We start from the raw sequence: 25620 nt of genomic DNA on the forward strand, positions 1-25620 counted from the left end.
AACGCATGGTAGAACCCTGGGGAAAGATAGACTACTAGTTGAATTCCGTCAAAGCTATTCTTGCGCCCACATTCCTAACTGGCAGAGATGTTTGCAAGGGCCATCAGAGAGGGGAGGGTGGGGGCACTGGACTTCGAACTGTACTTCTTATTCGCTCAGCTGCAATGGCTAGCTAGATGGCTGGCCGGACACCATAAAGCGGAGCTTTGGCAAGTGGGAGACCCATGCCTAAGGAGCGCCCTTGTGGAGCTGGTACTGGGAGTATGACAGAGTGGTTCAGCACCCAGAGCTGCTTGTGCTAGCACTCTGTTGCTAGAAATTGTTGGTTTTGAAAGATGTAATGCCACCAATTGGATTTGCTCCCTACCCATGGTGGCCATGCCAAAGCTTCGCGGAGGATTCTGCATGAAACACAGGAAGAGGGGTTGGATCAAAGAAGGGCTAGACACAGTGGGAGACTGCTATGTGGAATGCAAGGCTTGTAACCTCACTAAGTTAGTCAGGAAAGATGGCCTGCCTCTGAAGGAATGCCTAACATGCGGTCGATGAGCCGTCTTTGGATGGTGGGCCCAGCAGAGCCACCCAGGCATGATCTGCTGCATACTTTGCAGACTTTCGGCAGAGGACGCAGATTTGTCACATTGATATACCAAACTGTTTTTTCCACCGTTAAAGACGACTTACTAGCACTACAGATCTAGCGAGAAACTGATCTGGGCATACTGTTGAGAGGAAAAGAATAGGAGCAGGCATGCCATGGAGAGGGTACAGAGGATGTCACAGAACACACGCTACAAATACACAATTAAAATTTTTCAGCATACATACCTCACTCCATATAGGTTAAACATCATGATGCAATCGGACACTATGCGCTGTTCCCGATGTGCCCTTACGGGTGCATACTTTATCAACATTGTGTGCAGCTGTCCTATTATGGTAAGATTATAGTACAAGGTGGTGGGGGACATGGTCTGCACATTGAAGAGACACAACCTATAAACTCTAAAGATTTGCATTTTGGGCATTTCCACAAGGAAAAAAGGGGGCAATAGTTCCTTGACTAGGCCCTAGTTATTGCCTCTAGGGACATAGCACAACATTGGCACTCTCCGTAAGAACCAGCTCATAGTAGGTAGCAAAATGAGCTGCAGAGCTGGATTACGGTTGAGGGGCCACCATACGGGCTAAGGAATTGAGATGGATCCTCAAGGAACAATTGCATATCTATGGACTGAAATCCTCATTGCCTTCACGTAGGTAGATAGCTTAATTCCTCTACAATGCTTTGTACTGTAACTCTCGTAGGGACACACGCTCCTAAGCTTACCTACCCCCCTACCCTTGGAGAAATAGGCTCTCACTCTAAGTAAAAGCGCAAAATATAATGAAGCCACTCTCGGGATCAAGGCGTACAGAGGAAAGGCAAAGTTCCTCTGCTGCCCCCAATGGTGAAGGAATGCATCCGTTCCCATTGCCGTCGGATCCGTTCTCTAACTGAAGAACAGGGGAAGCTGGGCATTGAGGCGAGAAGCAAATTGATCTATTTTGCATGTGCCTCGCATACTCATGATCTGGGCAAACAGAACGGGGTGAAGTCTCCAATCACTGTAATCCCTAAGGAATCTGGAGTTCCAGTCCGCCACCTGAATGAGCTTCCCCGGAAGGTACTCTGCTATGACATTGATCTTGTGATCCAGGAAGAAGGGCCAGAACTCCTTCACTATGTTGACCAACATACGGGACCTCATTCCCCCCAGTCGATTGATATATCTCACCGCTGAGACATTGTCCATCCGGAGAAGGATGCAACAATTGCTCTTCAGAGGTGAGATTGACCTGATGGCAAAGGAGCCGGCCAACAACTTGAGGCAGTTTATGTGTAACTTTAGTTTGTCTGCTGACCAACGTCCGCCTGTGGCATATTCTCCACAGTGAGCGCCCCAGCCCCATCGGCTGGCATCGGATTCGACAACCATGTCAAGGGCTACGCCGAAGATTGCTCGCCCATTCCAGGCCATCATGTGTTCCAGCCACCAACAAAGCTCCTCCTGAGCTTCCAGGGATAAGGGAATGAGGTGATCGTAGTGGAATTTCTTCTGAATGTAAAATATCTTGAGTCTTTGAAGGGCCCGGTAGTGCAAGGGGCCCGGACAAAATGGCTTGCATCGAGGAAGCCAACAGACCCACAGTTCTCGCCAGAACTCTCAGACAAATAATTTGTTTGGACAACGTGGATTTGATCTCCCTTTTTATGGACCTGATCTTGCCCACGGGGAGGAGGAGTTGGGCAGAGACTGAGTCTATCAGGAATCCCAGGAATTCTATCTGCTGACACAGGACTATCATTGACTTCTTGATGTTGATGGCGAAACCCAGATCCTGTAACAGGGACATCGTCCACTCTAAGTGAGTGAGGAGAAGGGCCTGATCCTGCGCCAGGATTAACATGTTGTCTAGGTACACAATGAGTCGCAGCCCCATTTCCCAAAGGTGGGAAACCACTGGTTTCAGGAGTTTGGTGAAGACCCACGGGGCCGATGACAGACCAAAGGGGAGAGTGCGATATCAGCACCATTGCCCTTTCCATTGAAATTGAAAGAACTTTTGATGTGAGGGGCATGTAAATGTAAATGTAAATGTCATGGTACTTATAGAGCGCACTGTCACCAGACGGTCACCTTGCGGTGTCGCCTATTCGGCTTCCTGGCGCTGATACTCATACCGCTTCTGGAACCCCTCCTGGCTTTCCCTGTGAATTGTCCACTCCTGGGCACCCCCAGGGTGAAGCCAGGCATCCTTAGCGCTGTTGGGGCCGGTGTGGAGGCTAAGCAAGCTATTGCCCAGAGTTGCAGCATGGGGCCCGTGATTAGAATAGGCACCGAGGCGAGAATTAACAGGTCGGAGGAAATTGAGGCCGATACCCCACCGAGGCGGGAATCGAACCCTGGACCCTGGCCAGAACTCTGCATCAGGGTCTGCCACTCTAACCATTGAGCCAAACTCCTCCCAAACTGGTACTGTAAGATAAGCATACTTCAGGTCCAGACGGACCATCCAATCTTTCTCAAGTAGGAGATCTCTCAAAAGATGGATGCCTTCCATCTTGAAATGCCTGTAGACTACATACGGATTGAAGACTAATCGTTGACCTCCGCCCTTCATTTGAACCAAAAAGATGTTGCTGCAAAATTCTTCGGGGATGAAGGGTCCTACGGCAAAAGCCCGTTTGGCCAAAAGCTCTTCTAGTTCTGAGTCTATTAAAATCTGTTCTTGAAGGGAAAAAAGGAGAGGACAAGGTGGAAACACCTGACAAGGGGAATCCAACAGTTCTATCTGATAGCCCTGAACGGTCTGAAGGACCCACACATCTGATGTGAAATTTGTCCAATTGACCACAATATGCACCACCTGCCCCCTAGGGGGATCGATGGACATACAGGACTTACCAGAAGACTGGGAGTCAAAGTTTTTGTATCCACGGTTGACACCCCTGTTGAAGCGACCCCTGTACCCACGAGATCTGGATGGGTAGAAGCCGGCCTGCTCGGGCTCCTGGGTGTAACCTCTGCGTCTCGGGGAGAAGCCTATCTGAGGTCTTGGATTGGTATAGCGGCCGGTCGAGCGCCCTCTGCCACGGCCGGCCCTACCAGAGACCTGATGGAGCACTCTTTTAAGGGAAGCCTGTGATTTATCAAGAGAAGCGAACGTGCTCACCAATTTGGCAATGTCCTTCACAAACTTGTCGCCAAAAAGCTGTCCTTCAGCCAGAGGGCCTGGTTCCGATGAGGCCATCTCAACCAACTGTGGATCAATCCTAAGCAATACGGACTTGCGCCGGTCAGAGGCCAAAGCGCTGTTAGCGCTCCCCAACATGCAAATCGCCCTTTGCGCCCATCCAAGTCAAGGCAAAGAGAAATTACCTGCCCTATATATTAAAAAGGTAGGCCTCAAAAAAGGTCCAACTATATTCATGCTAGACCTCGAATCACACATGAAACTCTCATGCAAATATTTACAAAACTATAAAGACAATTTTTATTAAATAGGACAATTTTTTTCCATTTCATAATAGTAATCCATATCACTTCATCACATATAAATCATAACAATTGGACACAAAGAAAATACACAAAGATAATTCGGTCACATCCTCACCATAGCCCACAAGCCATTCAACACTTTCATACCAACACACATACAACTTCAGTCAAAAAGTCATATATCACTCCACAAAGATGTCATAATCAATGATAGATTTGGAATAGTTGGAACAGTATCCAAGATCATTCAGATGGTCCCCAGGTGGAAAAAACGCCAACGCGCGTTTCGGTGTGTGGCCCCAACCGGGGCTACACCTTCATCAGGGCGGTAGTATATGGGGGCACAGGGGAGAAGGACGTCTTTCTTTAAATGAGGAGGCCCAGTAAGATATCCCGTACAGGTACTGGCCTCAATATGAGCAGTCGCGATAAAAAAGGGGGGCTTTCGTCACAGCAGAGTACAATCCCAGCTTTAGTTATTCTTATAATTCAGTCCCTTGCAGGTTCCTTAATGCTGTAGGTTCGAACGAGGGGGAATATCTTCCACACTATTGTAGCTCGTTCCTTTGATCCGGAACCAAATCGGGAAGTCCCTAAACTTTCGCCGAACTTCCGACGCGGCCAATACCCGAAGGCTTCCAAACCGGCTGCCTTTGCGCCCATCCAGCCAGGACCTCTGGGTGAATAGCGGCCCCTGTCTCCTGTGCCTGGAGGGCGAACTCCAGAATTTTTGCTAAAAGGCCCAAAAGGTCAAGAACCTTATCTTGGCACGCCCTTAGGATGCGATCAATCCCCTTCTTAGGATCTTTTGTATAATTTTTTAAGAAGGTGGTCATAGCAGAGTCTATGTCCGGAGTGATGGCTACCTTGTGAGCCAAGTTTGGTCGTGGGCATTCTGATTTCAATCGAGCCCTAACCTCTTTATCAAAATCCCTGTGAAGATGAGTTTGCATGTATTCCGCAATAGCAGGGGGAGGGATCCAGTCAGAGGACCTGGGGTGTATAATGTCTGAGGGATCAAACAGGAAGGGCGAAGGTTGGACCGGGGAAGAAGCGTGCTTACGCTTTTTGGCACACTTGCGAGGCCTGGAGTCATTGGACGAGTCCGGGTCAGTGTCGGTATCAGTAGTGGTATCCTGAACAGGAATAGGAGAGGACTGTGGGGGGGGGATGGCAGAGGCGCCATCCTTGGAACTTTCTTTGGACTTACGTAATTTTGAATATGTATGTGCGTGAGGCCATGATGAACCTGGGGGTTCGGCAGGAGTGAGGGGAACAGGGACCGAGGGAGATCCTGAGGGAGGAATGGAAGAACCAGGGGGAACCAGAAGCTCCAACTTCTTAGGTATGGGCAACAGGGCGAAAGACAGGGCCTTACCTAATTTGGCATCCAACTTTTTATCAATAATGTCCTCCATGGACTCTTCCTCATAGTATTCATCATTGCCCTGCTCTTCACACGCAGGACCCTCCTCCTGGTAGAAATCACAATCTGCCATAATCTTTAAAGAATACAAAGATTCCAATCAAAAATCCCCAGAGGGAAGTAGTAGTCAGCCCTAAGTAATGTAGGACGTCTGTTGGGAGTAGTGCCGGGGCCCAGGAGCCAGAAAAAAGCAATATCAGATCAAAGAGTAATGCCAGTCCCACTCTAGGACTAATGGAGGGTTGTAACCCCTAACTGCATGCAGCTTAGGGGCACCAAAAATTATTTCCAGGAGCCCTGGAATTCAAGGGTTAATGTCAATGAGCAATGCTGGAAACTCGATGACAGAAAAAAGCGCTGCTTTAGCTGCTAAATAAAGCCCTACTGACTCCTGGCCTGCTGCGTGGTATTCCTCCAATTCAGCCTGGGGCAGGGCGTCGGTACGGCAGTAATGAGGGCTGCACGCTCACCAAGAAGCGCTCGAGGACCCTAGATGCACGCCGGAGACCCGGCCGGGCCCTGCGTGCGTCTCACTTTCTGGGGAGGGGGGCCAACTCCTCAGATCGCGGACCGCGATCAAACCAGCAACGCCGGTGACAGCCAAGCAGTCTTCACGGGACACGGTCTAGAGCACAACACGCGCTCGGAAAACAGGGGAAAAGTAAGAGGCGGTAAGGCGCGGGGCAACAGAGCGGAGCAGCGCTCCGAGGGAATGAACAACGATCGCGCCACAAATCACCAAGCGCGCACAAGGGCACAAAGAAAAATGCCTCCACTATACAGCAAATAATATATAAGCAAACAGTCATAAATATGCAATAATGTAATAAACAAACATCAAAGTGCAAGGTATGAAAAAGAGAGAGGCACTTATCTGGGCTGCGGAGCAGCAAAGAAAGAGGAAGCCAGTATGATGCCTCTCTATTGTGTATACTTTGTGATGCAGTCATTGGCTGCAGTAAAGGGGGCGTGGTTCAAAGCCTAATGGGTATTGATGTTTTTTACTTATCTAGTTTTACTTTCAGTGGCTGCTGTGAGTTCAGTTAGGAAATTGAGACAGCATAATCAGAAGCCTCCGGTCTTGATATAGAATTTGGAGTGAGATCATCCTTACCATAAAATGAGCAAGCATTGTTCTTGAACATCTTGCCTATATTCTGTACTCCAGAGTGTGATTCACAAATATGCACTGCACAGTATTTTGTACTCCAGTTTGAGAATGTTTGTTGTATTAGCAAAAAACATTAACATATTATAAAAAAAACACAAATTAAAGGCGAACGATACTCCAAATTAATTCAGTTTCATGAAGCTACATAAAGAGTCAGCACAACACTCTGTGGCCTAAAAATAAGAAATCTTAAAGTAAGCGTTGGCGATTGAACATCCTATGGGCATACATTTGTCATAGTATCCCCCCCCCCCCCCCCCAAACTAAAAATCGAGTAGGTGGAAGTCATCTAGGTGGACCAGGAGTAATAGGAAGGCAAACTCAATATCTGCTTTCGCTCTGGGGTCAACCTGACCCATGTTACGTGAAGGCACCATCCAGGGAAGCATACATCAACAAACAGAGCAATGGACCAATCACATCATTAACTGACATACCTTTTGCATCTGATAGATTACGAATAAGACTAAATGTGTTGGGCTCTGTTTTGGGGTCCAACCTAGCTGGAAGCAAACAAAATCCCGAAGAGGAGGAATTGGAAATGGATAGCCAACCACCTCAAGACCATCTCTTTCTTAATATTTCTTCATACAACTCCCTTGCTCAGTCACCGTCCTTGCTGATTCTACAAGAAACTAGGGTTCAGTACCTCCTGGATCAGAATGCTGAAGCCATAGCGAAAAACACAATAAAGCTGCTGGGCTATGTCATGTCGTGGGTAAGCATTTAGCCATAGATTCAAAGCCAATAAGGACACCGGGGACAAGTGTTCAGAAACCTGGGGGTTAGGACCTTAGGTTTGCCCACCTTTTTTCCTTAGACTTCATAAAGCATTTACATTCAGGGTGTCCTGCAGTCCCACAGAATCAGCAACTATACTTAAATTTGCAGGACGCCTGAGGACTGGTATATGCTTTCTTCCTGCACATTCAGCACATCCCTTTCCGGTCCCCTGAATTCTCCAGAAGTATTGAATCATAAATAGAGAAACTGTTTACTCAATTTCAGGTTTCTTCTGTTTGTGTGCACAGTCTTTAGGATCCATTTGCTCGTCGGGCTCTGGTTTTAAATGATAAGTTCAAACAGATTAAATATGCTCCCTTCATGATCTTTGCCTTAATATCATTGGATAAAAGCAAACCTAATTTATCGCATGGAGGCAGTACCTGATCATGCCCATTTTTAGGATAGGGCACCCCCTCTCCTTTATTTCCTTTCATACCATCTTTCAGATTGTCTGCCATTGTCCCTATGGGGTTAGCATTAGCTGCCACCCCTTAGGGACACTCAGTGGTTGTGCTGCCAGGATCACCTGAGGCTGGGAAGGGGCTCTTGCCACTACTGTGCCACTGGGGAGGCTCTCAGGGAGCATCATGGAGGCTTTCACTATCATGACATTTGTCACAGACAGGGTTTGGAGAGACCTCTTCACCTCCTAGGTCCCTGGACCACTTATTGCCACCTCCAAGTTACAAGTGAGCATCCAGGCTCTGAGAGGCAGGCGGGCAACAGCTCTGGGTGGCAGTCATGAAGGGCGGCCTAAAAAGTAAGGTGGGTCCTGCAGACAAGACGCTTGTGTCCAGGGGCAGCAAGACACATCAACAATCAGCAGGGGCACAATAAAACAGGAAGCGATGTGGGTGCTTGAAAACCCCACAACTTAAATGCCCCTTCCTTTGTCCCTGCCTGCTTCCCAGACGACCCCACTGACATGTGGCAGCAAATGGGTGCTAAGTGTGGTTTACTGGTATCTCGGCAAAGCACACACATGTAAAACATAAACATCAAATGTCATATGCTGTTGGTGCTCCTTTCCCGCAGGCCAGATATCTGCCCCCTTTGTGGTTGGGGCCCACCATTATGACTTCGTGCCTCTGATCAATCTTATTCTATGAAGACTATGCTGCTAAAACCACTTGTATCCCTTAGGGGCGGTCCCGCCCGCCACCCAACCGAAAACTTGAAGTGTACCAGCTCCTTCCCACCACCATGTAACAATGGAGATACCCGATGCTGTAAGATGGTGCGGGCTGAAACATGTTGATATTAGTTCAGTATGATTGGATCTAATGGCTTTGATCGTACATTCTGTTTTTAATCCTGGTACAAGGTAGCCAGAATTAAAAAAATGTGTTAAACCCTGTAGCTAGTTTTAATTCACCCCACTATCAGCACTGCACCCCTCACAACATCCTGCTAGCTCACATTGGGTTTTAGTAACAACCCCTCTTTTACACAAAAACATCCCTGAGCTCCTCCCTCACAGTGAGGGTGTTGTAGCCCACACTATGAGTAGACTTCATGGTGCGAGGCTTCCCAATGATGAAGCATGCCACCTTTTGTGGGTGAGGGAAACCATCCTTTAAAGGGAAGCCTTCTTTCTAGTCAGACAGCTTTGTATTCCTCTCTCTCTATATAGACCTGAGGCCTTGTGGGTTTTGTTTTTGTTTTTTATCTGGATCATTGGCCCAGTGGTCTTATCCAATCTATTTAAGAAGTCCCGGATCTAAAGTATTAAAACATTTGTTGACATGCGATCCTGAATTTCTCCCCAAGGTTCCCAAACGTGTTTATATTTTCATCAGATCTGAGATCCCCAACCACAAAATTCCTTTTTTGCCACCAATTCTTCACTATTGAGTCATGGAATATCACTGGTAAACTGGCAGTCCCCCCATAATGGGGTATAGTAGTTATATTTAAGCAATTTTATTTTATTTTTAAATTATTGCTATACTCTAGAAAGCCCTATCAAAACCTTAAATTTTGTTTTTTTATAGTAGCTAGGTTCAAGGTTTTTCAAAAAGAGAACTTTAGCTCCCTCCCCCATTATAAGTTCATGAAATTGAAGGAGATTCTGCTAGGTTAAGCTTGTTCATATTTCCCTTTATTAAAATATCCATTTTTTGAAGCTTACATGCCAAATAATACATGGTTATGTACTCACCAGCCCCCCGATTTTTGGGCAGTGTCATGAATTTAGAGGCTCTTCTTGTTTTCTTGAACCGCCAAAGGATGCTATAACATACGCTTTCTATTTTCATTAGCCACCTACGATTCATTTCTAACGGAATAGCTCTAAATAGATATCATAATTTAGGCGGGACCGTCGTTTTTATCACATTCACTCTTCCCACCAGTGATAAAAAGAGATGATTAAGTCTTCTCAGATCTTGTTCTAATGTTTGTACGAGGGGGCTCAAATTTATTTTAACAATATCTTCCACAACTGAGGAGATATGTATTCCCAGATAAATTGCCTCGTTCACTACCCGGGGGTCAAACTGTCTGATATTACTAGTATAGAATATGTGTGTTTTCTCCTGGTTTAACTTATACCCCGAGGAAGATCCGAATGACCTTGCTATTCCCTCATTCTCAACCAAGGCTTGTTGTGGATTTGTTGTCACTATTGCTATATCATCCGCGTATGCTAATTCCTTATAGTCTGCCTGTCCGACTACCACCGGGTTAATCTGGGAGCTGGTTTCAATTTTTAAAAGCAGGGGATTCATATATAGCGCAAAGAGTAGTGGTGAACATGGGCACCCTTGCCTTGTTCACCAAGAGATAGAGCTCTCTTCGGATACAAGTCCCATAATTTTCATCCGTGCTTTAGGCCCCTTTTACTGCCACTTTATCAGATATATATATAGCTTAATCTCCGTGCATTAGGCCCCTTTCACTGCCACGTTATGAGATATTCTATAGCTTCATCTCTGGTAAAGTGGCATTGAAAGAGGCCTAAAGCACAGATATTCTGTAGCTTTGTCTCTGTGCTTTAGGCCCCTTTCACAGTCACGTCACCAGATATTCTATAACTTTACCTCTGTTTTAGGCCTTGGGAACCTACACTGTCACACAATACCTGGTATTCAACAGTTTAAACTTTGTGGGTACTTACATTGTCATGTGATGCCTGACAGAGAGATTGACGCTGTCACACTTTGGTTATTTCTTACTGTAAGCTGCTCACAGGCTTTCTGCAGCTTTAACTCTATCATATCAGTGTCTTCTACTGCCACGTACTATCTGGTTTTCCACACCATTATCTGGGATTTGGTTCCTTACAGAGTCACAGACCGACTGCTTCTCTGTTCTTTGGGCGCCTGTAGTTGCCCCTGCTGCCAAGTGTTGGCCACATTTTTCTGTGGCCAATAGAATCCTGAACTACCATATGACGTTAGGTTTGCTATAGCTTTATATTTGTGGTTTGAGTGCTTGTAATGTTACCTGTTTGCCATGTGTCCCACAGCTCTAGCTCTGGCTTCAGATGCTCTATGCAATCGCAAACTGACAGGAGTGCTGTAGTATTCTCTGAGATGTGGGTGTTTTGCATTATAAGCTGTGGTAAGGCATCCTGCTCCTTTTTAGCTTTTCTTTGCATGCATACTGTCACGCTGTTAGAAACCCTGCATCTTTATCTCTGTCCTTTGCCTGCTCTGAACTGTCTGTGACACCAAGTGCTGGTTCCTCTCTCATATGCTGCCATGTACCCTGCATCTTTGTCTCTTCCCTTTGCATTCTCTGTACTGTCCATGTCACCAAGTACTGGTGCCTCTGTGCTCTCATATGCTGCCCTGTACCCTGCATCTTTAGCTCTGCCTTCTCTGTACTCTCACATGACACCAAGTAATGCTCCCTTACTTTAATATGCTGCCATGTACCCTACAGCTTTAGCTCTGTACTTTGGCTTCTCTGTACTATCACAAGTCACCAAGTAATGGTTCCTCTGTAGTCTCATATGCTGCTAGGTACCCTGCATCATTATCTCTGTGCACGGTGGCTTTCACATGCTGCCATAGACTGTATATATGTGTCTCTGTCCTTTGATTCATCAGTACTTTCACATGCTGCAAGATACTCTGGCCTTTTCCCTCTGGGCCTTGGTTTTTTTTGTCGCATGCTATGTCACCATGGATTGTTTATCTTAATCGCTGTGTGTTTGGTCCTTTATGCTGTCCCCAAGTACTTTACACCTGGTCTAGAGACAGATCAAATACATACATATTTTCATCTGACCTAGAGAAAGCTATAGTTGGTGTGCTTCACAAATATATATTTTTTAAACTTCAATAAAAAATAAATACATATTTACATACACAGAGGGACCCTGGGGCCATTCTCTTCTTCCATTGGTCTTTTCAACTGTCATTCTCATGCTGCTTCCACCAAACACATCATAAAGCAGATGGCAGAGAGTCTTCCTGCTTCAGCCTTTAGCTGTCTTGTACTGAGAGACAGAATAATAATTTTCTTGATCACACATTCCCATAAAAGAAGTGCACTTTAAGGTTAGGACTGATGGGACAATTGTATCATTTGCCACCGTTTTATTCTCCATTCTTTTTTGTCATTCTGTGTTTACACTATCATTTGAGGTTACAATAATTCAAATTCACACACACACATTATGTTTAAATTATATACGCATGTTTTTTTTCCATGTACACTGTAAAATGCAATCATAGGGCTGTTGTACTTATTTTTCAACTTCTTTTTTTCTTGTCATGGTTCACTCTTGCAATAATTAGATAACTAAGTCTGCTCCAGCTGGCTAAGGCTATATCTATTGGTTCTGCTACCACGTGGCTCAGGCCCAGGCTCCCTTCCACTCTTCCAGGACGGGAGGCCAGAGTTTCACACCCTGGCTTCCGCCTCGCCCCTACACCGCGCGCCTCTTTCCTTTCACGCGCTTCCTGGGTCACTGGACGCTGCAGACCCGCGATATTGGTGTTCAAGAGATGGGCGCGTGTCCTCTGCAGTACGAGTCTCTTTATGGCCGCCTGACCAATAAAAGGTGAGGACGCTCCCAGGAGATTAAAGGGTAGCGCCTCACACAACTACAAGAAGAGGCCAAGTTCCCACGACAACACCAGGCGCACCACTGTGTCATTTGTGCAGGCCAAGTGCCAAAGCTTCCCACGGTAGCAGCAGGGTCGGTATGAGCCCTATAAGCTGTGTGATCTGAGGCAGATCTGACGCACGACGCCATCCCACGGCAGCAACGGGCCCATAACCCGCAGGGGATTCATGATCAGGGGCGGAATAGTGGCAAACGTTTCCCACTACTTCTTTATTTATTTATTTATTTGTTTATTTATTTATTTATTACGAGACAGAGACTGGGAACCTGGGATTTCCCCCCAAGAAAGTGGGGGGAAATGGCAAAAATGGTGCATTCTAGAACACATTTTCTTTATGTATTCAACTGTATTAGTTTTTAAAGCATAGTAGCTGATGACCTTACAGTGAACAGGATAGGGCAATCTTCACTGAGGTTCTTCAATTATTCCCTCACTATCACCCTCCAACAGCGCCACTGATCTCTCCATAGCCCCTCTCTCACGTTTATTGCATTTGTTTTATAGTGCGTCTCATACCACTGTAGGGTGTCGGAGAGATAATGAGTCATACGTGTGTAAATCAGTGTATAGACAATGCTGCAGAAGACAAATGGGAGAACAAGGTGTAGGATTCACAAGTCAACCATACCGGTTGGCATTTTTTTTTTTAGAGTGCTTGGTATGAGGAAGCTCAAACTCAGGATTCAGAACATAACAGTGGTTAGCACTGACTTTACTGATAAGAATTTATTTCTACCCAAACAAAGCCTTTTAGCAGAATTATGATAGTAAAAGACTCAGAAAAAACATAACTTTCTAATCTAAATTACAATTGTAATTTATGAACTGCACAGTAAAAAAAATCTCAGTTACAAAATCAGTAACCCACTGAGCTCTGCACACAAAATGCTGTTCTGTGATGTGCATAGAGCATGCTCTTTGCAGCAGACACTTTAACCCTCTACACTACCTTAAATGAATCAAAACTGCCATTAGGCATAACTCCAATCTCTATCCAGCTGGAAAATTAATCACCAGAGTTATCTTGGCACTTTCATTGTTGCCTGAAAACTGTTGTATATACACTGCTAAAACATGTGTCAGAGAGAATAACACCACTCTGTCTCTACAGGGCAAATTACAGACCTGAGAGATGTGTGAACACTGGCCAGTGTCCTCCCGCCACATCTCACTGGCGCCAAAATCATGCACAGTCAGCCAAATGAAAAGCCAGAAGGCAATAACCACTGTTAGAAATGGAAAATTAGAAGTGCAGGTACTCTGTACCAGAGAACCTGCTTGTTTCTGAGAAGTGCCAGTACTCTCTAATTAAAAAAATTACGTCTCCCTGGAGAAGTGCCGGTACTCTCCCTCTCAAAATATAAAAGTGCTGGTACTCAGTACCGGAGAGTACCAGCCCATATAAAGCACAGGCGATACCCAAAGCATATCATCACAAGCCCACCAGTATAGCCAACAGTCCTGCAAGGTTATGTTAACAGACTGTACTATTCAAAGGCCAGTACCGTTATATTGCCTTTTTTCCACTCTTCGGCCATACTTTAATACAGTCCACATCTGTAATTGTACTGATGCAAACTGATTATATTCGCTGTGCCCCTTGTTACTATGCATACCATTTCTGGTGGAAAAGGTACTGAATTTCAATAAATACAGGCAAAAGACGAAACACCACCAGAATACAATAGCACAACCACGAACACCCGCAAACGCAGACTCCGCCTAGCCTGTGTGGTTCCCAGAGTCATATGGAAATAGGTTTTACAGGCAACCCACCATTGAGCCACATCACACCTAAGCAGCCCAAAACCTTGAAAGGACATACAAAAGGCATGCAACAGTCATGTGCTGTGGAAATACCCCCACAGAATACAAGACCATACCATATGATGCCACAGCACAATACCATACCATGCGATGGTACTGGCGTCTCCAACCTGACCTGTTTGTACAGAGGAAGTGTAGTGGAACATAAGGTGATGCAGTGCTGGAGTGTCCAGAAACCAGTGCTTCTTGTTTTGGAAGAGGTAGATATTTACAATAAAATGACCCCAGTTCCCAACCACTCCAGGCATGGTTACCATCTGCACTGGGAGGAGGATGGTGGAGGAAGGGCAAGGGACATAGGAGGCCTATTATTTACAACATTTTGTAACTGCAAAAAGTATCAACAATAATGTGTCAGCCCGTAAAAAATACAATAAAAAAAAACGTAATCAGAAAAATATCTGTTTAAAACATACACACTGTTCTAGAAAATGCCCAAAAATGCACAAATAAATAAATAGTTGAGGGAATCATTCCGGATTTGTAACCCCTTAGAACGTATCAAACTAAATACTTTTTCAAACAGGGAAATTTGCATATTCATCATGATGTGTGTACTTGAACTGCAAAGAGCCCCCACAAAAATGAATCTTGCCCTATTGTACGTCATCATTTTTCAAATCCGCGTGACTCTTGCTCTATGCGTGAAAGTTCTGGGGTGTCACCCCAACCCCCCATTTCACTGATGGTCGTCAGCCCTTTTGAATAATACAGAAAATGGATTAAAAGCTTAAAGGTGAAAATCCTGTTAAATGGATTGCTCTTTTGCTGAGAGCACGGATGTGGCGTGAAAAGCAACGAGATTATCAGATTAGCCGCAAATAAAATGGCTGAACCGTTCCGCCTGCTTTACCCCTTTCTGTGCGCAGGGCCAGGCGGGCGGCGTTCCCCCGGTGTGGGCCAGGAGCGAGGGGAACAGTCAGATGAGGAAACTTCAGGGGCACTTTCACCACTAGTTGAGGATTATTCTCCAGCACATAAACCTCACAATTTAATTGAATTAGCAAACTTTACACAAAGCTTGCAAAGCATTGTAAATATCACAACAATTTGCTTACCTAAGAATTTTAGTGCACATGTTTACGTATGAATGTTCGCTTATTTTTCTCCTGCAAAATCTATGGTTGTAAACTTTTTGCGACGGTTTCAAAGCTATGAAGGTTCTCAAAGATTATGGAGTATAAACTGTCCAACTTCGAAGACCCCCTAGTCAAGTATTGTACATGGGCGTTGCTTCAAGCGATGCAGAACTGCAGGCAAAAAAGGTGCAGCTGAACTGCTTGCTATCAGAAAGCTTGACTGCTTCTGACCCAGCATATACGAAATGAAATGTATTCCTCTGACACAGCTCTCCGATTTCCCATGTATTTGTGAGTTGTTCATGCCTTCTAAGACTTCTGCTTTGTATTCTGGGACTTGTAGTCTCAAATTTTATAATGGAATGAACAAGACTATAAACATGGCCACTGGAATTATGCGGCAGGAGAAGACCAAATTATGCAGCAGTGTGGACTACATTTTCTGGCAAGAAAAGGCACGTTATATGGGATAATGCAGCACATTTTTTTTTATATAACTAATTCTTTATTTTGTAATGTTGAAGTCTTGCCTACAGAGTGCATGCGCTGTGTTGTGAGATGTATTGTTTACAATACAGTGGCTTTACAACCAGCCCACAGCATACCGTTAGTTCTTTTCGTTGTCACTCTTATTTGCAATCTTTCGATTGCCTAGCACCTGTAACCTTTTTTTGTTGTTGCGGTTTTATATATCGCAAACTTGACCCAAAGGTACTGGAGAACTTTGCGTGAGCACCAGTTGCATTACAGATGGACACATTATTTTTTAAGCACAGAGAGATTAATGGCCTGATTTAGAAATTGGCGGGTATCCCGTCCGTTAAATATTAATCCCATTATATCCTATGGGATTTATATTTCAGTGGACGGGATATTCGCACTGTTGTGATGGAGTAACCCGACCACTGAGATCTAAATCAGTCCGTATGTGATCTGCCCAGAGTCATAGGATGTTGAGCCTCTTGGCGAGATTCAAATATGGTTCTCCAGCTTCAAAGTGGGCCGCTCTAACATTTATCCTACATCCTCTCCCCTTTAGGCTTTCCTTCCTTTCTTGTGTTAGCTCCTCCCTGCAGCATGGACCAAGTTCTTGTTCTTCCTCGTCTGTTTGCAACATATTTTTTATTTTATTTTTTGAGTGTTTTGGTATTATTCTTAGAATGTGCAATGGGCTTTCCTACTCATAACACAGGCATACAGCTTCTTATTTATGTTGCTTTCAACCTATCTGCTGTCTCTATTGACACTTTAGTTACTTTCACACACAACTGTACCACTCTACTCCATTCTATACCACCTCACGTCACTCCGCTCTATGCCACTCCACACAGTGCCACTCTACACAATGCCACTCTCTTCCCATCTACGTCACTCTACCGTATGCCTTTCCATTCTACTCTACCCCACTCCACACAATGCCTCTCTGCTGCCCCCTTTGCCACTCCACTCTACACTGTTCCATTTCAATTTATGTCACGATGTGCTACTCCACTCTAAGCCACTCCATTCTACTCTACATTACTCTGCCACTCTAGTCTACACCACTACACTGTACGTCCTCTACCTTACATCACTCTAACCTACGCCACTCCACTTTACACAATGCCACTCTATGCTCCAAATGCAGGTAATGTGGCCTCCTTGATACAAATACAAGAAAATCCAATGACTAAGATTTTTAAAGCTCAAGCACAGATATGAGGACGAGAGTTAAAAAGTAGCTATTCAGTTGTTTACTACCTGTTGCGGAACAGACTGGAAGTGTCCAGGGTTTTTGTTCATATTCTTGTGGTCCTGTTTACTACTGTACACATTCAGGGCTAAAAGTACCAGATGCAAGGACCAAAACCTGGACTGGGTGAACTGCTGGTGCATGGAATCAAGAAACTCCACTCCAAGAAAATTGTGTACTATGAAACAAGCCAACGCCAACCCATTGCTGACAGTAGGCTTAGTGGCATCTTGGGTGGCATTTCATGATGTTCCTTTTCCACTTGGCCTTTGTCTCATCTGTACTTTTTCTCATCACTGGCCCGCATTGCTTTAATTTTACACTTCTCAGTGCAGAGACGTTTTAAGGCTTGGGCAATTGCCAAGGGTCTATATCAACAGAAATGGTGGGGAAGGGTCTTGGGGGCAATATTTAAAGACCAATTTTACTCCATACCCCTATATACGAACTTGACTGACTGCAAGGGAGTAAGATGGTCTGATGTGGTGTGACAGAGAAACAACCAATGTGGGAGCGAACACAGTTCACCAATATTGCATAACCTGTCCAATCCCGGGCCTGAGTATAGTTTCCATCAGCCCACCCATTTGGCGGAACTTCGTCAACTGGAAAACCAAGAGAGAGGGGTCACCTCTAGCCAAGATGATACCAAGGCTGATGTTCAAGGTGGTAGACCTCCTACTCTCAAGAGAGTCTCAGCCACTTTATTTGTTCAGGGTATGTAAGGACTGATGAAGTGCAGTGCAAGTGATGATCGTGTGTGTGATAAAAATGACTAGAAGGGCAAAAAATATGTTTATTCGGAATTGCCCTAATGCCATATGATAAAAACCGCCTGATAGTAATGGAAATATTTGTAACTATCTGTTGGCTAGAAGTGGGGTCAACATGTTTCGGCCGTCTTGCTTATTGGCTCGGCCTTCTTCAGGACCTTTTAACGTGAGCTGTGCTACTGCGAACAAACATAAGTGAAAGGTATAACTTTAATTAGTTCAAATGAAGAGTTCAAATAAGGTAAGTCAGTGGTTTAATTCCACCCTACCTGACATGTGTTCCATGTGTCTGTAACTACTTCTTCATCCTTAAAGACATAAAACACATTTGTCAAGAAAATTATGCAACTCAACTAAGAATAGTGAACAAGAAATTTGCTCCACACACGGAGGCTAAACATATTGCTTGGTCGTGCAAGCATTGTCTTCGACTTTTTGCATTTAACACATTGGGTCTATTTTACACAATTGGAAAATTATTTAACAATTTGGAAAGTACTCCCCTAGCATTTTGTGGGGGTAAGCCTCACCTCACCCGGCAATCGCTCGGTGGTTGTGGGCCCGCTCTGGTGGTGAGAAAACAACGGGGGACAAAGGGTAATCGCATTATCCAACTTGTGTACCCCCAGTGTGCTCACGCCAAAACCTCTATCTATAGACCACACACCATATCGCTCAAGAACAACAGCAAGCACAGACTGGCAGCAACTGAATAGGTTACTTCAATAAAAATATGTATGACTGTGCCTGCTAGATAATATGGGCACAGTCTCATAAACAGTTGATGAATTTTTTTTATCATTACATAGATGACTAGGGTAAAAGGTTCTTGGTGGAAAATAAACCATAGTATAGTCACAAGTGAGGTATAAGTATAAAGCTACCTTCACCATGTTTGTAATACTAAAGATGATGTTCAATAATTTACAAGTGTATTATTCTCTCAATAGTGATCATTCTGATTCAAACATAGATCCTGAAGGCAAAGTGAGGTGGGCAGAATCAGATTTGAGAATTTTGGGCTGAAAAAGCCACACACAACCAAACGTTAAATATCGACTGACAAGGCATCAAGCCGGACTCACCTTTCCGTCGGTACCTCGTCGTAGACTACGAGCGAAAATGGGAGGTACCGACGGAGGTGGGGATGCCTTGTCAGTCGATATTTAGCGTTTGGTTGTGTGTGGCTTTTTTTTAAATGCGCTGGCCAAAGACCAGGTAACATCTTTGTTGGCCTTGACCTGCTGCCGCCATCTGCCCATGACCCCTCCATGAGTTTTCCAGTTTTTTTCTGCTCAGTGGCCCTGTGCTTTGTCTGGCCCCACTTTCTCAATTGTCTGATCTGTGTGATGCTTTTAGTGGGTTGCCATACTACTTGGAAGGGCCCACCATTTATCTCCCGAGAAGGCATAGGGCTCTTGGATCAACAAGGTCCACTGACCTCGTATTGTGCCAGCCCCTGTTTATGCCCAGATGGCACGTGAGAATCGTCCTTTCGAGGTATGGTAGGGAGGGGTGAGAGGTAGGTGGGCCCAAATAGTAGAATTGATAGGCCCTCATTTGATTGACATGCAACCAGTGGTGTAGGGAAACAAAATGTATGCAGCTTCTGTCTGAAAGAAGCTTAGAAAACAAACTTCCAGCAAGGCAGTAATTTTAGTGGCCCTCTTCATGGCAGATAATGCACCAGTGACTGTGGTGGATCAACCCTTACCATTTGTTGATCCTGTGGTGGCCTCCATCGTGGGTACCACTGCCCGGAGACAGTTATTGTGATGAGCACTGTGGTGAACCAACCTAACAACAATGACCTGTTTTCTAGCTTGGCACAGATGCTTCCATGCTTATCTAAGGCACAGGTGGAGGGAGATGACCTCGGACTGCATGTAAGTTAGTGTCTCTACTGGCAAGGGCTAGAGAACAGTCTGTTGGGTGTACCACCCATGACCCAAACCCAAAGGCAAGTGGTATATGGACAGAGGTTCTGCCACGAAGGAAACCGTTTTTTATTATCACTGTGTCCTCACTGAGATAGTACCATCAATTAATGATTCATACAAACACAACACTGACTACACACATTGACAAGAACTCAACTAAATAGAAAATAATGTCAGATATATTTTACGAAAATCATATATCATTTGTAATTAGTGATAAATGACAGGACTAATACACAATGTACGCAAAAATTACTCATGACATAAAAGGTGAGTGAAACAATATAGTGCAGCTATCGACAATACAGAATTCTAAATTATATTACATATATAACAAGTAGAACATAAATTGAATGGGCAGCCTTAATTATACAATGGAAAAACTGTAAATAGACCAATGATTTATCATCTCCAAAATTTAAATGTCTATTTGGGCAACAGCGCTTGTATTTTAAACGTCGACGTTCGACCCCTTGATAACGTGTGTACTTGAGTGATATCACTGTGGGGTTTTCATCAGGGCTATAGACCAATAGTGTACAGCCTTTAGAGAGAAATTATCTCTTGAGGCGATAATGATAATGGATCTGGAAAAGGGAGAGACTGGAGAGTGCGCCATTAGGGCCTGGCCTCCCGGATCCTCACCATGCCCCCTCACTTCGGCCAGATCAGCCTGATTGGTGACCAGCCGCCGCAAGTACTTCCGGGGCAGCGATGACGTGTTTCCGGCGCAGGAGGGGGTAGAGACATAGGCCTATTTAGGCCGCAGGGTCACCAAGCACGGTCTCTCTTTCTCCTTCGCCGGACCAAGGGACTGTCCTCTTCGACGAATCTCCCACCACCCGTCCCTCTGAGTAGTGGTTTTAGGGGAGGTTTGGAGGAGGGAGTGTTAGCAGAAAAGAGGATACAGCACATTGGCTTGCAGGGTTAACGGGAGTCCTCCTTATGTACTCCCTAAGCCAGCACTAAGGGGAGAGACGGTAAGCTCTCCGCAGGGAGAATGGGGTCACCGGCTGGGGAGGCAAGGGCGCCAGGTCACGAATTAGGGCAGGGGGCAGCGGCCCCTTGGTATTCCCTACGAGCCTCCTTGGCAGCCTGGTGGTAGAGGTGTGGGCCCCAAAAATGGCGGACAAGAACCAGAGGGCTGGGGCCCACCGCTCAAGGAGGCAGGTGGATTGTGCCTTGCGTGGTTCTCAGAGTAGGAGATGCGAGCCAGAGGGTCCCTTGGTGCTGGAGAAAATTAATTTTCCATAACTGATGTTTATGAAAATTTATGATAAATGTCGATATTAAAAGTGAAATATTAATATAATAAATGTATAATATGTAAATGTTTTTGTCATGTTTATGATTTTTGATAACATGAAACATGGCCAATTTATACCCACTTTCTGGAATTAGTAGCATTGATTGTGAGATTGATCACTTGGGGGCAAGGCGGGGGATCATCCTGGGCGGTCCGGGTCCTAATGATAATGGATCATGCACTCAGCCTCTGAATCAATCAGTGTAGGAAACCTCAGTATCAAGATTCATTAAACCCAGGTAAAAGATGGGAAGAGGGCCACTCAAAGGCATCCCTGCAATGCAGGTGTATTCTGCTTGACAATAATAATGCAAGGAGCAGCCCTGGTTTTCTTACATCCTCAGAATCAGGATAAGTCCAAGTAAAAAAGGGAAGAAGCCACTCAAGGCTTTCCTTAAATGCAAGCGTATTCTGCTTGTCAAAAAGCAAGGAGCAACCCTTGCTTCCTTGAGTCCTCCAGCGTGTCTCGCTCGGAGATAAATGGCAAGGCATGGGGGCTGGCGACCCCAGCAGACCCAGGGCGCAACTTGGACCCAGAGGGCAACAGGAGCAAGATCTTCTGCACAATTGCCTTCATCAATGGCTACTTCTTCCCAGAAGGGGAAGCCAGGAGAAAAAGACAACAAAAAGAAAAGTGACAACAAGTTGATACTATCCAAAAGCCTGTTTCTGTCCTTTTGCCTAGAGGTAAATTGGGTTCACATTTGTCTGAGAAGGTTAAAGAGAAAATTCCCAAAAGGGCTTTTCTTGTCATGTTTGATTTGGTGTATGAGAAAGCAGTGCAATTAGAATAATACCTCTGTTCCGGCCTATATTGTTTTAGATTGACCATAAAAGTTCTAACTATCCAATACCCCACACTTTATTTCCCCAAAACTCATTTTATTTGTCACTTAATTTTATTTGTAGAGACATTTTTCTTCAAATATTAAAAACTTTTTATCCTATTATTATTCTCTAATTTTTTTTCTTTTTTCAATACAAGTCAATAAAGATTTATATAAAAATTCAAAACTCTTTGACAAAATTACAAAAAATACAAACTTGTCCACAATACAATGGTATGAATGCAGAAGTACAAATATATAAAATCTTCCCCACAACAACCTCTCATCCAATCCAAGACATACATACTCATTCACTCCACAAAACCATACTGTTCAGAAATACAAGAATCAATCTTATGATGGGCCTGGTTTGACCAGCCAACACTTCTTTTGAGGAGTGGCCCAGGAGAGCCACTTTCATCTTACTTTTTCTGTTGGAAACTATCTCTTTTATACCAACTGGGGCCATCATAAGATTGAATCTTGTATTTTTGAACTGTATGCTATTTTGGAGTGAATGAGTGAATTTATTGAATTCGACAAGACTTCTCATAGAAAGGCAAAGTATCCTAGATCCGGAATGCAAACTTGTGCGTGCATCGTAGTTGCGTCACTACGATGCACGCCCGAGTTTGCATTCCGGATCTAGGAATCAAATTTGAAATTTTAAAATCAATGGAGAAACCACGCTGTTGCCTGATAACTTAAACTCTTCACTTTGGTTAACACTACTGATGAACAAACACAGCTTAGAATTTGTCCGTTCATATACTATCAGCCCTGAAGAAGTCCCTGGACGGGACGAAACGCGTTGGCGGTTCCAATTTTTTTTCTAAGAATTGAATAAAGAATCAAATTTAATACAGCACCGACTCATCTTTGGAACAAGTGCTGCTTTCTGATCAGTATATCATTGTCATATTTATGTACAAAAGTGTTCTGGGCTATTGTGTATATTTGGTTTGTGGAAGACGGTCTTGACCAGCTTCCCAGTTTTGTGGGTGTAGGGAATTGTGCCTCCCGCCCTTTTTGCACCTTTTCTCATGTTATTTAAGCGGCAATTTTGAGACTTGTGCAGGCATTTATGCTTCGATTCCTTCTTGTTGTTGTCTGGGCTAGCCTTGATCAGCGGTATGGGAGTTGAGAGTTACCTTAAGGCTTTTGCACAGCCCTTGGTTGCAACAAGGTGCTGGGCTTTACGGTTCGGACAAAACTTAATGAGTGGCCAACCATGAATCTACTAAATTTCTCTAGAAATTGTTTTCATGTTTAGGCTGCACTATAAACATGTTGGTTGCTCACACTGTAATGCTCAAGATGTGAGATGCAGAAACAGTCTCAGATCACTTGTTGTTGTGTGGCCCTGGCTCTGTGGCCCTCCGTATTTGGCAGTTCTCTTCCTATGCCCGTGCATATGTCCTGGAGGTCACTTTCAGGCAGTCCTGATGTTTCAGCCAAGGCCACTAAGCATGCTGGGACGTGTAGTCTTGCTTTCTATGTTAGAAGTAGGGCCACCAAGTTCAAGCAGGTATAGACGAGTTGGCTTTTAACCAGGTGTGTCTGAATGCCACAGTTGTGAAATTGGACCAACGGGGTCCCTGGTAGGCATGTGCAGAGCTTTATTTTCACCAAATAAGGTTTGCAAAATTTCCGAGCTCACTATTGCACATGAAGAGATGTTTTTCACATAACGAGATAATTTTTGCTCCAATAAAATATCCATACATTTTTTCTGCCACTTTACTTTTTGCAGAGCTTCTTTATGCACAATTGCTTTGCAAATAGAGATGAATTATGCAGAACCATCTTGCTAGTGTTAAGTAAAGGTATTTGACCTAAATGTAGCAAAGTAAAAAATATATATATTCTAAAACAACCTTTGCAGAGGTTGAAAAACACTTTTCACCCCTCTGGTCATAGGTCACCTAAGTGACACAGATGATGTACATGCACACATTATTATTGTGTACAATTTGAAGGCAACATGTGTTAATCCGCCTTAGCCGTGACTCATCCATATTCACAGCGATAAATACGCCGAGAGGGGAGCGTAGAGACCACGTGACCTTTGAAGCTCGTAGAACGTTCTGATCATTAGTTCCGGTGTGCGTTGTAGGTATTCCACGGAGAAGCAATCAATGCCGCCCATCAATGGAATCCAGGATCAATAGTTTCGATTGGTTTTGAAAAAGAAGAACAAACAAGGGAAAGGGGCCCATTGTTTGTTGCTGAAAACGCTTAACCTGCTGGGAGGGTCCCTGACTAAGGGGATACCAGGCATGGGGTGCAGCAAACAATGGGCAGCTTTGCCATGGGGCCAGAGGGCGGCGGGGTGCTTCAGTTTCTAATGTTATGGGCACCCCAGGAGGGTAACTAGCTGCCCCTTTCTTCCCCTGTCAATGGTCGCAGGTAGGGGTACAGAGAGGGTATACAAACCGAGCTGGCAACATCTGCCAGAGAGCCCCAGCCCTTCCCACCTCATTAAGAAAACGAGATTGAAACCTGGAAAACATCCGTTTAAAATGGTCATTTAAATGTGTTTGTAAAACATCTCTGAAGAACAACTTTTACCACAAAGAGCACATTAGCATGCTAATATTATTATACGTTTTTACAACGAATGGTGGCATTCTAAATTTTATTTTTATTTTCAGACTACATTGTATATAATATTTATTATATGCATTCTGTGTAATGTTCTGAATTACATATGCTTTGTAGGCCAGGGACACACCATAAGTTGCCCACGTACACTTTTAAAGCATTTGTGCACAAAAAGGCACCCGATAAACCTTGTCACACAGCAGTGTTTGCATCCTCTGCCCCCTATGAGCATAATGACCCGCCTCCGTGCTCTAAAGCAGCTCACTTGCTTATGTAGTACTGCTGCCCCCAAGCCCCTTTCCCAAACTTGTTATTATTATCAGTGCAACTTGAATTATGGGGAAGAGGAGCACCGAATTACGCGCAGGCTTGCCTAAATTATGCAGCAAGAAAAGGAATATTAGGTCGCATAGTGCAGCACATTTTATTTTATTGTATTACTTCGTTATTTTGCAATTTTTACACATGGTAACAATGTGTGGACAAAGAGTTCCTCATTTGTGCCAGTTTAACAACCAAACACATAAACATCTGTGAAGGTGCTTCCACGTGCCATATTTATAGTAACTTTTAATCCGCTTGAGATAGAACCAAATGTTGCTTTCTTTAAAATCAGAACCATCAATAGGCAGGGAAAACAGACGTCTTCTGAAAATGGTCAAAATGTTATAGAAGTTTGCACCTGGAGTTCCTGGAATGGTATTACATCCCCATCCTTCTAGATGTCCCATATTTAGGAGATGTCCAGCTGGTCCCATTTTCTGTACCCTTCTATGCGTTATAAGTTTTTCAGAATGTCAGTCTCCGAGAGTGATGTTTTTAGTGTCAACTTCCCTCACCAACCCTTGGCCACTGTCGCCTTTTGCCATAATCGCACCAATGTCGCCACCGGGTATGGCAATGCACCCACCTGTTCACCCCCATACAGGTATTGTAGTTATCCCTTTGGGTCCATAGGTCTCCTATCTGCATCAGGGCGGGGTCCTGTTGGCTTGGATTCACCCAGTCATTAGCCACCACTAGAT

Source organism: Lissotriton helveticus, chromosome 12 (genome assembly GCF_964261635.1).
Source record: "Lissotriton helveticus chromosome 12, aLisHel1.1, whole genome shotgun sequence".
Taxonomy (NCBI): Eukaryota; Metazoa; Chordata; class Amphibia; order Caudata; family Salamandridae; genus Lissotriton; species Lissotriton helveticus.